Consider the following 15,510-nt stretch of genomic DNA (forward strand, 5'->3'; position numbering starts at 1 on the left):
TATTTAGCTAACCAATACGTTGTATGGATTTTACCATAATGTTGAAGCTACTGTAAAATCGAGAATTTTCGTTTAGCTAATAATCGTGATATTGATATGTCAAGGAATGCAAATCCTCTACCAGCGAGAAAATCTGAAGAATAACAGCTTTTTATTCAATACCTTTACAACATGAAAATCTAACCTCACAACTATAAATATTGATATAATGCAATCAACTTTTCAAGCATTTGCTTTATATTTATTAATCTTGAAATCTAATTTGCAAAGACATGCTTTTTGTCAATTTTTATAACGTTTTGTAATGGCGTATTTGGGAGTCATAATCAGCTTATGAACGAGTGGGAACATCTAGAATAAATTGATGTCAGCTCCTTTGACGACGGAGATAGATCACAAAAGACAAACTGAGTGATACATGAAAGGTGAAGATAACGAACAGTGATCAATCTCGGAACTCCTACAAGCAATACAAAATAGATAGTTGGGCAAACACGGACCCCTGGACACACCAGAGGTGGGATCAGGTGCCTAGGAGGAGTAAGCATCCCTTGTCGACTGGTCACACCCGTCGTGAGCCCTATATTCTGATCGGGTATATCAGAATTTATATAGAATATTGCTCGAGAAGAAATCATCGTCTCAAGTCAAGGATTTTGTGATCCACCACATTTTTCACAAACCTTTCAGAAATTACATTTCATAGAAAGGAGTATACATACAAATTATACACATAGCTTTAGTAGTGAATATGCCAGCGAATCTAACATTTGAAACATACGATCTTTGAGAGTTTATCATAATTTTAAGGCACATACCCACGGACTTGAACAAGTTGATCAAAGCATTATCAGAGATCAAGTGAAGTGGGTTTTCCTTTTATGTATCTTTGACAGGATATCAGTACATAACCTACAAATATCATCTTAAGTGTGTCTTGATGATAAGTTCATTATTTTGCGGTAGCTCAGTTGTAAAGCGTTTGCTTTGTAACAGGGAGGTCGTGAGTTAGCGCCTCGCCCGTGTCATGGCCACGTCAAACCTAAGACGTTAAAATAGGTAGTGATTGCACCTTTGCCAAACGCTCAGAATTTACAATTGAGAATCACAGGTCTTTCGGATATGACTTTAAAAACGGAGGTCCCGTGTTGCTGCAGGGGTTTGCACGTTAAAAAACTCCTCACTGTTACGGCTCTGAGATCTAAGCATGGGCTTAAGTTTGTGGTATTTTACCCACAGCTGGTTACGTCCTAATAGAGTGAAGAATTCTTGACGGTCGTAAAACAATCAATCAATATTTACAATAAAAGCAGATTTAAATAAAATCTTTTATGTAACAGTTTGGATCCCATTGTGTCCCCTTCCTGAGCCCCGAGGACTCCTTCCTCAATATTTGTCAGTTTTACGACGATACTTAAGAAGACTGGCAGCATTTAAAAGTATGGTTAATAGCTTGTGTTTTACAATAACGAATAATTTATATTTCTCAAGCAATGATAGAAAGTTTCTAAACAGCTTCCGTGAACAAAAGCACGTTTTTCTTTGATATACAGATATCATTGGATTAAATGCTTTGGAACCGCACCACAAAGTGTTTCCAACATGATTTGAGTATGCACTTGCAGAAAGTGAAATTCTGCTTACTTCCAGGTTTGGCACTCCACTCTACGCCTATACGCCTATCGGTCTTTATGGCCCGTCCCTAGTCTCGTCCAATAATCACCAAATGATCACCAGGCTTCTCAAGATATTTCGACCCGTCAGCATGGCAGCCTTCATTTAGTGGGTCAGTAGTGGAGGTCAATCCACTACTCGATAGATTGTCTCAACAGTGCCATAACCGGCATGATGTTTCAGTCTTTTGATTACCGTCTTACTCGTTCCTCCACATATCCCTAATTGTCTGATGTGTTAGGAACCCACAACACCCGACCGCAACAGAAAACATGCACGATCCCCACAATCGCCTTAGGCATTGAGGCTCTTTCTGGCATGTGCCTCCTCACAATGCTCTCTCTATGACACGATCAGTTTTATTGTGACTAGCATCTTTGACTGCTAAGAGACTAATACTGCGTCTGACTGCAGTGTTGTTTCCACGAAGTTATGGAAAACTAACTTACTTTCCAACACTGCTGTTTGTCTTTACTTTTTTCTGTCCGCTGTTGCTTCTCTCTCTATATCCCCCTCTCTCTCAAGTTTACGAACATCTTCCATAACATTTTCTTCCCCGCTACATAGCTAACTACCACATGAATTGACCATGTCACTATCTATATGTGCCGTGGGTCATACATTGAATCCAGTAAGAAACTCTGAACGGGTCCTTCCTCCAAAACTCTGCACTCATTTAAGATAACTTCATCCAGGTCCCCTGCTTTTCAAGATTAGTTGCCCTTGCTCTTTTTTGGCCTTCCTCTGTGTGCCTTACCTACGCTTCAAGCATACTGTGCTTCTCCGATGTCGATACTTTTGACCTCTGTAGGGTGTTAGTCATGCTCACATCTTGTCTTCCGATAAATGAATTTCCGATAATATCCCGTAAATGAATTTCCGATGATATCCCGTAATTGGAGCATATGTTCTCTGTTAGGTCAACTGATGTTGTGGATCACTTCCCCCTATCAATGTATGGGTCATTGTGCTGGCAACTCTGCCCTCAGTGTCATTAATGCACTGAAGACGGCTTTTAACTACCTTTTTAGTTACCACCACAGACGACAAAGTCAAATGTAATATGGATGACGTAAACGCTGGTGGAACTCCTAGCCATCTCCTTGGGTAACCATGGATTCAATTCTCGTGGTGGCGACTTCGTATATAATGAGAAACCATATTAGTCAAGGTAAAATCTCACGCAGGTGGATCCAGGCTTTGTACTTCACTGGTAGTCCACTACCATTTTCTTCAGCCTTGTTTGTAGTTTCATCCTGGTGTCCACGATGCTACCTTTGTGATGACTATTAACGCTTCTGTATAAATGTGTCCATCGTGTACTTGATATCCATTTAGCCAATACTGACAGGAATATGTTCCCTTTTACATTGACCAAAGATGTTGTTCTACACTGGTTTATAGTCTCAGAGCCATCCTTCGTCATAAAGCATCCAAGCACTTCTTTCCAACATAATGGTATAATTCCTCTCCTCCAGGTCACTTGGAACAATTTTCAAAGTTTCCTCAGTAACTATGGACACTTTTTGCACACAATGTATGGTATCCCTAATAAAAGACAATGGAACTAAACCTGATTTTGCTTTCTTGACTACAACCTTCACATCCTGCACTGACTCTAGTTTTAAGTTACTTGGGTGTTGGCTCAACGGCTCTTCTCTTTTTATACGCCCGTCGTTATACGGGATGTATTTTGTCATGGCGCTGTCCATCCTAGGTATGTTTTCCAGACGTTTTTCTGTAACAGATGCATGTACAGCTATAAAATTTGATCACAATTTCTCCCTTAAGAAGGGTAAGAGTGAGTTTGCAATTCAGCTGGATTGGTGCATCATGGCCTACTTTAGGGCTAAAAGTATGTCAAACAGTTTGCCGGACTTTTTGTGTTACGGATACAGATATTACCTTGAAATTTAGTCGCAAGCTTCCTCTCGGAGTAATACAAATTCAATTTGCATTTCAATTGGATTGGTCCGTCCGAGGTCATGGTGTCGGGAATTTTTCGTAACGGATGCATGTACAGCTTTGAAATGTGACCACAATTTCTCCCTCAAGATGCGGAAGAGTGAGTTTGCGTTTCAGCTGGATTGGTGCACTTTGACCTACTTTAGGGCTAAAAGTATGTCAAATAGATTCTTGGACTTATTCTCATTATGGATACAGATGTTGCACTGAAATTTTGTCATCACTGTCGGACGGTCGTATGATGTACCGTTTGCAGTACTTTTGTTTGGAGTGTGTTGAAAGCAGATATGCCTTGATGTCTTCCTTTGGACAGTGAACTTTCATTTACCTTTCTTCCCCTAGTAGCCATCTCGTAAATTTGAAATAATCTTTCTCTTTTTTCTTTTTCTTCTGCCTCAATTGTTTAGTTCTTAGCCCTGCAGTTATTATCTTATGTCGTCTGTCAAGTAAGCTATATCTGCTTTCTTTTAGTTCTTGCTGATATTGTCTGATCCACCGCTCTCTTCTATTATGGATTTGTCCTATGATCACTGTCGGTCTTTTGTACCTCCACCCAAACCATCATTTCCCAATGTTGTACACGATATTGATCAATATATCTTCCTTTCAACCTTCCACTTCATTGTAATCTGAAGGATCATGGTGACATCTTGATCAAAGCTACCTTAGGCTACCTTGTCTTCTTGCGATCATAATATCCTAGGTATCTCTGTTTGGGTGTTCTGTTGAGACTGCTGGTACAGACTTGCTTACTTTCACACGATCAAGTTCCTACATCAATTCGATGCTGCTGTCTTGGGCCGACTCAGATAAGGTAAAGTTCCTTGCACTGTGCGATGTCTCCTGGCTAATATCCTCCAGTGTGTGCAATCAAAAACCCTAAACACGTGTTTGTCAATCAGCACTTTTGTTCATAACAGTGGTTAAAAGGGGTTCTCAAAGGTTATTGGAACTCTTAACTTCAGGGGGTAATTTTGTCATTTCATGAACACACTATTCAGACAGAAATTCATTCTTAAAGTCTTCTCCAGGTAAATACGATTTAATTTGGTATTATGAAAGACGAAGATAACGAACAGTGGTCAATCTCATATAAGCAATACAAAATAAAGAGTTGGGCAAACGGACCCCTGGATATACCAGAGGTGGGATCAGGTGCCTACTAGGAGTAAGCATTCCCTGTCGACCGTACACACCCACCGTAAGCCATATATCTTTATCAGGCAAACGGAATTATCCGTACTCAAAATCAGTGTGCTAAAAACGGCCTAACAATCGGCATGAAACACGCCAGACAGCATTTGACCCAATGATAGGTCGTATTGGCAAACTAGATCGTTATAACAATAGAATTTGCGAAATGCTGATTTTAAACGAGACTGATGGAACCCCTGCACCATCAACTTGTTTGTCAGTAGACTGCTTTGAGTTAAAAACTAACCAAACGCAGAACAAGCTCTTGCGTATCGAATCAGTTGAGAAATGTAAACACCATATGCAGGTGATAATGGAATATTGCTACATAAATATGCGAAGTTGACGATGTAGAAGTTGAAATCACCCCGTTTATTATAAAGTTGATTTGTTAGTTTGCCATTAATATTTACTTTCAATAAATATCTACCGTAAGTATGAAGCAGAAGTGGACGACTCTGTGGTGTCTTTTATTTCGAGTTCACTGGGAGATATTGAATCGACATATGAATGAAAATTATTATTGTTAATAGATAGATACATGTAACGCATCGTCGATATATCTAAATACCGAATTGAAGACCACAGCAAGATATTTTTTCTTCTCACTTGTAAGTTTTTGAATAAATTCTGCTTCATAGCAATATAAAAATAGGTCAGCTAACGAATGAGCACAATTCGTGCCCCTGGGGATTCCGGTATAGGTACAGTAACTCATATTCATTCGATCCATTAACTGAGATATTAAGTGTGTCTAAGACTGAAGCATGGTTTTGAAGAATGTCGTCTTGTGAAAGGGCAGTTGGAGTATAGGTACGATTACCAAAAGTGGAATTAATGCCAAGTTCGTTTAAAATACAGTTGTGATAATGAGCCTTACAAACAAAGACAATGTTGTTACAAGCTTTGTCAGCTGGAACCAAAACATATTCCTCATGTAACCTATCTAATTCGTTTATCACTGCTGGTTTACTAAACACAGAAGGATAGATGGTACGCGCTTTTGTTTTCATATGTCTAATGTGGGATTGTAATATTCCTCTTATACTGACAATGTATCAAGATCTTTTTTGGGTCACCTGAGTAAACTCAGGTGACCTATTGCAATTGGTTGTCGTCCGTCGTGCGTTAACAATTGAACATTTTTAACTTCTTTTTAATAACCACCATTCCAATTCTTTTCAAATTTGGTATAAAGCATCATTGGGACAAGGGGACCCTAATTGTAAATTTCAGGACTCCAGCACCCCTGGGGCCCTGGGGGCGAGGCAAAAACTGCCCAAAATTGATCAATTTTCAAAAATCATCTTCTCAAGAACCGCACACATGCAAGAAAAACTAAATACATAGTGATGTAGAGCAGGAACGCATCTACCAAATTGTAAATTTCATGATTCCCGGGGTAGGGGTTTTGACCCCAGGGCGGGGCCAAACTTGGTATATAGTGTTTATGTGTAAATCACTTAAATAGCATCTTCTTTAGTGCTATTGATACTAAATTAAAACTAGATAGATATTTAGAAAGAACAGGTAGTCCTTTACTGAAATTGTAAATTTGATTATCCCAGGGGTAGGGGTTCTGGAATAAGGGTGGAGACAAAATGGTCAGTTATTAAATGTTGATAACTATCATTCCAATTCTTTTCAAATTTGGTATGAAACATATTTGGAACAAGTGGGGCATAAATTGGAAATTTCAGGATTCCTGCACCCCTGGGGCCCTAGGGGTAGGAAAACAATTCCCAATATTGACCAATTTTCAAAAATCTTTTCAAGAACCGCACACTTGTAAGAAAACCTAAATGCATAGTTATGTAGAGCAGGAAGGCCTCAACCAAAATTGGAAATTTTATGATCCCCAGGATAGGGGTTCTGACCCCAGAGTGGGGCCAAACTTGGTATATAATGTTTATGTGTAAAATACTTAAATAACGTCTTTAGTGCTATTGATATTATATTGAAAGTAAGTAGATAGGTAGTCCTTTACCAAAATTGTAAATTTGATGATTCCATGGGTAGGAGTTTTGGTATCAGGGTGGGGCGAAAATGATCAGTTATTAAATGTGTGAACAATATACATTTTTAATTTCTTCTTGATAACTATCATTCCAATTCTTTTCAAAATTGGTATGAAACATATTTGAAACAATGGGGCATAAATTGTAAATTTCAGGATTCCAGCATCCCTGGGGCCTTAGGGGTGGGGCAAAAATTGTCCAAAATAGATCAATTTTCAAAACTCTTCTTCTCAAGAACCACACACATGTAAGAAAAACTGAATGCAGAGTGATGTAGAGCAGGGAGGCCTCTACCAAAATTGTAAATTTCATGATCGCCGGAGTAGGAGTTCTGACTCCAGGGCGGGGCCAAACTTTATATATAATTTTTATGTGTAAAACTCTTAAATAACATCTTCTTTAGTGCCATTGATACTAAATTGAAACTAAATGGATAGAGCAGGTAGTCTTTTATCAAAATTGTAAATTTGATGATCGCCAGATTAGGGGTTCTGACCCCATGGTGGGTTCAAACTTAGTATATAATATTTATGTGTAAGTTTGCTGATACTGTATAAAATATAAATGCATACTTAGGAATTGAGCAGAAAAGGATGTACAAAAAATGGTGAACTTCACAACCCAGGGTTTTGACTTTAGGATGGGTCCAAATTAGTCATATCTTTTGATGTTTTAATGTTAATACACCTATTATTTAAAGCCTTTCATCAGTGTATGCATTTTTGAGGGCAGTGAAGTTTAAAGAATACATCTTGTTTTATACTGTTACTGAATATTAGAATTTAGCTTAGATATTCAGAACAGGAATTTTTTTCTAGATTTTATAGCCCGTGGGATTAGTGATATTTTTTCACTAGTATTCAGGTGACCGATAAGGCCTGTGGGCCTCTTGTTTTTCATAATATTATTTAGCCCATCGTCTGGAATAATCCTCGACAGACTTAATAATAGAAATGAAGTTCTGTCGTCAATTGAAAGACCGACGTTCTCTGTATTTAGGACATTTTAGAATACGTGATTTGAGGTCCTCATTTTCAACTATATCAACATCACCAGTAATGACATGTCCAGCTGGACTATAGCTGAAAAAAGACGAAGAACAAGAACACGTAGGTGGATTAAGTATAAGATGTTCTATATCTAGGCACTGCAAAGTTTGTTTATAATTATAAAGTTTGGATGCAATAGTAGAAGTAAATTTGTAGGAAATACTGAGTGTAGACTTGAACTTGAAATAAGTTGAAATACACGACTGAACATTTTTATGACGAGGAATGTTGCTTATGTTGGCGGCTGTTACACCCCAAATCGTCGCCCCATCCAAATTCGTCGCCGGCGACGATTTGGGATGACATTTCACTATCATTAGGGGCGACGATTTGGAATGTATTATAGTACACACCAAATCGTTTGTTCCTTTGTAAATTTGAGCTTAATGAACTGGCAGGACGATTTGGAAGGAATATCATCCATGACACGTGGTGGTTTAAATAGCCTGTGATAGGCAACATCCATAATCATAGAGTTCAGTGTATATTCAGGTGTTGAAAAATCCAAGTATAGACCAGCTGTAGCTTCTGATGTGGACCCAATTGTCTGTTGACGTAAGATAAAAGTGAATCAAACGTGACATCATTTATACTTGGTCTTTTATATGAACGATGTCCATGGCTGCGTTTCCGTCTTTGAGTATTGGGTAAGAGTCCCTTCACATTCACTTTACTTCCTTATGGACTAGTCAAACCCACATCATATACATTATCATTGCATTCGTATGGAAATGCAGTACCTAGGGTCCTGATCCAGTGATCTTCTCGTTGTCTACGAAAAGGGGTACTTAATGTTGGACGGACTATTTGTGTGATGGTAAATTATTATAAATTGATAAACTTTCGTTTGTTGATGATTAAACTGTAAAACAAGTGTCGCTAAGTGTGCATGCGAAATTCATTGCTATGATGCAGATCATTACCGGCACATGAAAGTTGGAATTGTATTTTAGTTAATTAACAAAAATGGATATTAAAAGTGTTAAAAATCATTTGAATTATGTTAATTCATATAGAGTGCCATTTATTTATCAGATTTCATGACCAAACTTTTTTTTAACTCGTGGTTTTGAAAATACGTATAGGTTAATGTCCGAATACTTTTCCATTCCTTAAAAGTAATGGGGCAGAGACCCCGAACGGACCACGATATCCATGATTGCTTTTAAGGAATGGAGAGGAACGATGACATTGATCTACTTAAAATCCACTCCCAGTTTAAATCGAAATTGTAACCCATATTAGAGAATTCTTTCAAAGAATTATGAATGATACTATTATACAGAACTGTATAGTATAGAGTTTTGTCATATGAAACATCCATTGTTGAACTTTTCCAGAGGTTGTCGTTGTCATTAGTAGCTCAGTGGATGGAGATTCTGCCGTGCATGTGAAAAATCTTGTGTTCGACTCCAATCTATGCTTTTGGGTTTTAATTTTAAAATTATTATTTACATTTTGTTAAAAAGGTCCATAGTGACAGAGAGAGATTAGTGGGAACTTGGTCATAACAGAAACATATTTAATTTAACAAAACATCACTAAGTAGTTGTCTGGAACTCCCTATTCCTTAGAAATGATGGAGCGCTTAAACAAAAGAATGACATCACAAGTGGATTTTAAGTATTGTGATTGTCATGTCAGTGGTCAGTGAACGTGAGGAAGATCAATTATGTCTGTATTTGAACTAATGCACTGTGCTTGACTTGGCAGGTGTATAGTTTCACAGCTTCTTAGTGGTAACTTTGGCCGAAAAGTCTTGTAATATCACGAACACTCCTCGAAACTGTCTATCCAATCTCTTATACTCTATACCTCATGAATATTCAAATTATGCTAGACAATCTAATATTCCTAAAGAAATGTCTAGTATACATTGAATATAATCTTCAATTCAAACCGAAATTTCGATGTAAATGAATAGCAAATTAGATATCATGTATTTTTTTCAGATCTAAAATAAGGTCGTATCCGTCGTAATTTGAGTGCGAAAAAAAAAAGTCTTGGGGACATTTTTTTTATTTTAGATAAATACATATAGAGCAGAATTTTAAATTGCGTGTTTTTCATATATTTTTGTTTATCTGTGTTTTCTTTGTTTTGAACATATTTTATTGATGAAATCAAAAGGATTGGGAACAAGTTCGTACAATTTACAAGTCCCTCTCCTAAAATATTACAATATGTCATGCAAGGTAATAATTTCTTCTTATCTTATCTATATGCTAGTATTTGCACACTGAACTTTTAGTTGTTGTTTGTTTGTTTGGGGTTTTTTCTTAGTTCCTTTGTTTGTTTGGTTTTTTGTTTTTGTTTTGTTCTTAAATTCAACAATGTTAAATTATGCTAAGTGGTTTTGCGAACTACAATTTAATTTTGTAATAATCTTTCCATAGATTTATCAACGTTCGTTTCTTGGGTAAATATTTGTTCACCTAATGTAGTCTTAATAAATATGCGTTCCGCTGTAAACGTATCATAAGTTTGTACTAAGTTTAGGTAAAAACGAGTTTCGGCGATTTCTTTAGCGTGAATACATCGTGCATTTTAATATACTTTTGTCTATTTGCTCGTTTGTTCTTTAACGTCTCGTTCGAGAATTTAGCACTAGGAAAGAGAAGTTATTCGTAGTAGTTTTAGGTGAATTGCTACAACATTTCACCTATTCAGGGTGCTCAAGGCCTTAGCCATGAGGATTCCATATCATGCCAACACCTACTGTGACGTAGTACCTCTGTTTTTAAGGTCATATCCTGGATTCTTGTGGTACTACGCGCTTAGTAACGGGGCAGTCACAACATCTACGTTGAATGTCTTGCTTTTGATTTGGCGCCGTGTTCAAGAATTAAACTCGGGACCTTCCCATTACAAAGACTAGCCAATAGACTACCGCGACCTTCTTATTTTTGACGTACAAACTACAAGAATAAAGATATTTATATTTGTATTTCTTATAGGAGCTATGATATTGATCACTGTTCGTTATCTTCACTTTTCATTAAGCACTTACAGATGTGTTAGATATTGCAGAAGGTCCACTCCAAGTGCACTAACAGAATAACGCACCAAATATAAGAGGTTCACAGTCTATGACGTCGATACAGGGTGATTGTTTTACGTCCTGTTGAGAGGTACAGTGTACCAGATGATTGTTTGATTTACGTCCCGTTGAGAGGGTACCGGATAATTGTTTGTTTGATTGTTTGTTTGTTTGATTTACGTCCCGTTGAGAGGGTAGCGGGTAATTGTTTGTTTGTTTGCTTGTTTGATTTACGTCCCGTTGAGAGGGTAGCGGGTAATTGTTTGTTTGATTGTTTGTTTTCTTGTTTATATCCGTCCCATTGATATGTTACATTGTGATTCTTTGTTTTCTGTCCCGTTGAGAGGGTACGTTGTGATTGTTTATTTGTTTGTTTTCCGGTCTGTTGGAAGGGAACCGGGTAATCGATTGTTTACCGTCTCGTTGGGAGGGTACCGGGTGAAGGTCGAGTATCAGAGTGAGGTGTGACTGAAGGATTCAGGCTAATGAGATTATGAACATTAATGGTGTCTACCAACATCGGATCTATTTCTCATTTCATTTAGAAAGAAAAAAAATATGATTTTTACTACCGAGTGTTCGGTGAAAATGCGGTTTTTATCTGGTTTTACCTGTTCAGGGTTCATTTCAAACTGGGACGATAAACAGCTACTAACCACTTGACATGAAAAGTATCGAGAAGAGGTTTATTGATTTCTTTCGTTCATAGTACATTGTACTTTATGAAATGTAAATATTTACACCAACTACTCTATAAACAATTATGATAGTTTTATCGGAAAACTATATGTCTGCATTTAGACTATCCTCTCACAATCTTAATATAGAATCAGGTCGATACAAAAATGAACTTAGGAACAATAGAATATGTACATTGTGTGATTTAAAAGACGTAGAGGATGAGTTTCACTTTATCTTGAAATGTCCAAAATACCAAGAAATACGCAATTTATATATCAAAAAGTATTATTTTAGACGTCCAAGCGTTTTCAAATTAATTCAATTATTAAGTGTACAAAATGTAAAAGAATTGCGAAACTTAGGAAAATTTTTATTCCTAGCAGAGAAAATAAGAAAGGATAATTCATACTTGTAATTACACCCCATTTCTTTTTCTCATTTAACACAATTTTTTTTTCTATTTTTATTTTCATACAACTCTCACGCAACCACCTATATTACAAATATTATCTTTTATACTTATCTGTATGTGTATGCTGATCTATAGCTCTGATTATGTGTATGTTGTTCACCTTATATTTCATTATGTACAAAATTGTATATCTGATGTGCCAGATGGCACAAAAAAATAAACTGAACTGAACTGAGTATTTCGATGAAATTTTTATCTTTACATTCAATACTATTGCGTAATTTTGGTGATAAATGAAATAGTGCAGAATGCTATATAATTCTACATACATTTTCCAAATATCAAATACTAAATAGCTTCCTTGTGGGAATGAGTAGCCACGAAGTCAGAACAAGTGCAAGTTCAAGTACAAGTTCATTTATTTTCATTCACACCATCCATCGGTGGTACATGACGTATAATAAATAATTTCAAAAAATAATGGTAAGTCGTCTTAATTAATCGTGAATACACAAAAAACTAATCATAAACAAGAAAATACAAGAGATATACATACTATAGCTACAAACAAAGGAAAAGAAAAAGTAAGAGATATAAGTTATGGAGGACAGACTGCATCATAAATTTTAGTTTAAGAGACAGAGATTTTTCAACGATTTTAAAGTTGAGTTTGACATTATCTGTATATTTGGTTTATTACAAAATATGGGATGTAAAAACTTTTTCCTGATACTAGCTAATTATTTGCATTCTAAAATAAAGTGGAACTCGTCTGCTATTTTACCTCAGTTACATAATGCGCAAAGTCTTTCATTAAGTGGAGTATTTGACCATCTACCAGTCTCAACAGGAAGTTGGTGGCTTGTAGTTCTAAATTTTACAGTATTTTCATAAATTTATTTGGTAAATTACTTATTTTTCACATCCAAAATTAGACTTAATTTTTTTTAATAAATTTGACCGTTTGATGATCTGTTTATGTCACTATGCCATTTTTGAATGAATTGATCACTTAATCTTTGTTTAAAAGCTGCAACAGCCCACTTCCTATCAATGAAATTTTGCTCATACCAAATACTTAAAAAACCGCAAGATGTTAAAATTTTGTATATAAAATCTACCCATGAATTTTTCAAACCTCCTTGGGAATATTGCGAATATAAATATTTATATAATATGCGAGCAATTTTGTTTTCCGAACAAGAAAGTAATATTATCCAGAAATCATCCTTGTATATATTTTTATATACAATGGGAAACGCCCAGTCTCACCATATACCATACAATGTATAAGACTTTAGATGGAAATTATGTTTCAGAAATTTTAAATGTATCCGTTCAATGATATCAACATTTTCATATCCCAAATTCCACGGCCATATGTCAAAATTGGTACAACGACTTTATCGAAAAGATCCAGCTGAGACTCTATTGGTAGATTAAACTGTCTCATTTTCCTTATTACACCATACATTGCCTATTGTGCTTGTTCACATAAGTGTTTTTTAGCCTTACAAAAAGAACCGGAACGGGAAAATATTATACCTAAATATTTAAATTCTTTCACATTTTCAACAACACTGTTACTATCATAAAATACTTTTTTGGAAGAGGGCCTTTAGAAAAAACTAAAATCTTTGTCTTACTGACATTAACATTAAGTTTCCATTCTGAACAATACAAATAAAAAGCATTCTAGGCAAATTGCAAATCAACATCTGTTTCAGCCATGATAACTGTATCGTCTGCATATAACAACATAATTTTTTGTTAATACTTGTACAATTCATCTTCTATACCATCTGTTATACTTTGTAAACCAATGATATTTATATCCAGTAGAAACTCCTCAAAGTCATTACTGTATAATGAAAATAAAAAGGGTGATAAATTTTCACCTTGGCGTACCCCGACATTACAGCTAAAATAATATGTAGTTGTGCCAATTAAGCGTACCATAGATTTGATTCCTATGTACATAGTTTTGATATAATTAAAACACTTCCCATTAATCCTACTCTTAAATAGCTTATGCCGCGATCCAATTCTCCAAACCGTATCGAAAGCTTGTTTAAAGTCAATGAATGCACAGAAAAGTTTCTTTTTTCTTTCCAAAAAAAAAAAATTGAAGTAAATTTTTTAAAGTTAATATGTCATCTAATGTTGAATATTCCTTTCTAAAACCTGTTTGACTCTCCTTGATTAGGCTTACTTCTAACCCACAAATTTAGGTATTCATGTAATCGTTAATTACGTATACATGTAATTAGATGGGATTTATTGTGTAACCATTGAGACCAGGCCGAAGCAGAATATAGCGTAATATTCATAATACCATATATTCACAATTCAACATGATTTTGTTATGAAAAAACCTACAATATCTTTTGTGATTAATTTGACAATAATTCGCAGTGCCATACTACATTGGATGAAAAAGCTAGTTTCTGCAAAACTGAAACCATATGGAAACATTGTGGAAACCTGAAGTTGAGGTTTCCCGTATGGTTTACGCCGTGCGCAAACGATTATATAGTTTCCGTCAAGTTTCAGTCTGCGGAAACTGTAGGCTATGATTCCTAATGGTTTCTGCAATGCTGAAACTTAACTAAAATTCAGAGGTTTTTAAAGTAATAATATACAATAAATAATTTAAATGAGAATCAAAAAAGCACACAAAAAACTTAAAAAATATAAGTGTGAAAAGAATTGTAAGCACTTTATATCATATTGTTATTAGAATTCTCTCAGTTAAACAAAATAGATATGAAATGAGATACATAAAACAAAGTATATTCGGTGTGTTGTTACGTTTGACAAGTTAGCATGTCTGTGCACTTCAGTTAACCCGTCTGTGTATTTATTGTTAGTTCCATGTTAATTGCAAGGTTTTTCCTCGGTCATGGGAACAATAGAGATAAATACACAAGGTACACTTAAAAAATATAAGTGTGAAAAGAATTGTAAACTAGTTTTAAACTAATTGTGCTATCCTGTTTAAATACAGGACATTATTAGGGCTTTCCACCTTTCAGTGGAAAGTCCTATTGTTATTGTTCTGTTTATTATTATTATTATTATTTTCCTGCCGTCCAAAAAAATGTTCGTCTTAAGACTTATCGAAAAACTTTAGAGTCCATCCTAGAGCACTTCTTGAGAAACGAATACATTTCACCCTGCGTCATGGAACTTTGACCCCTTACAGAGTTATCGGACCTTTTAGCAGAAATCATTGTTATCGCTACTCCTTTTCAACCGTAAAGGATAAGAGGATGAAACCTTTGCTGAAGCATAGAGGTCAATTAGTAGAAGCGAAGAATTTCAAATGAAGGGATTCGGTGTCCCCTAAAGGGAGTTAATGCCCCCTCATGTTTTGCGATTTGTCCCCTACAAATTGACGACTCCTAAAGTCTTCGTCGTAGAGAGACGGAACCCACTGGGACGGGTTGGGTGACCTTGACCTTGAAAAAGTAGGTC

Source organism: Ostrea edulis, chromosome 9 (assembly GCF_947568905.1).
Source record: "Ostrea edulis chromosome 9, xbOstEdul1.1, whole genome shotgun sequence".
NCBI classification, from domain to species: domain Eukaryota; kingdom Metazoa; phylum Mollusca; class Bivalvia; order Ostreida; family Ostreidae; genus Ostrea; species Ostrea edulis.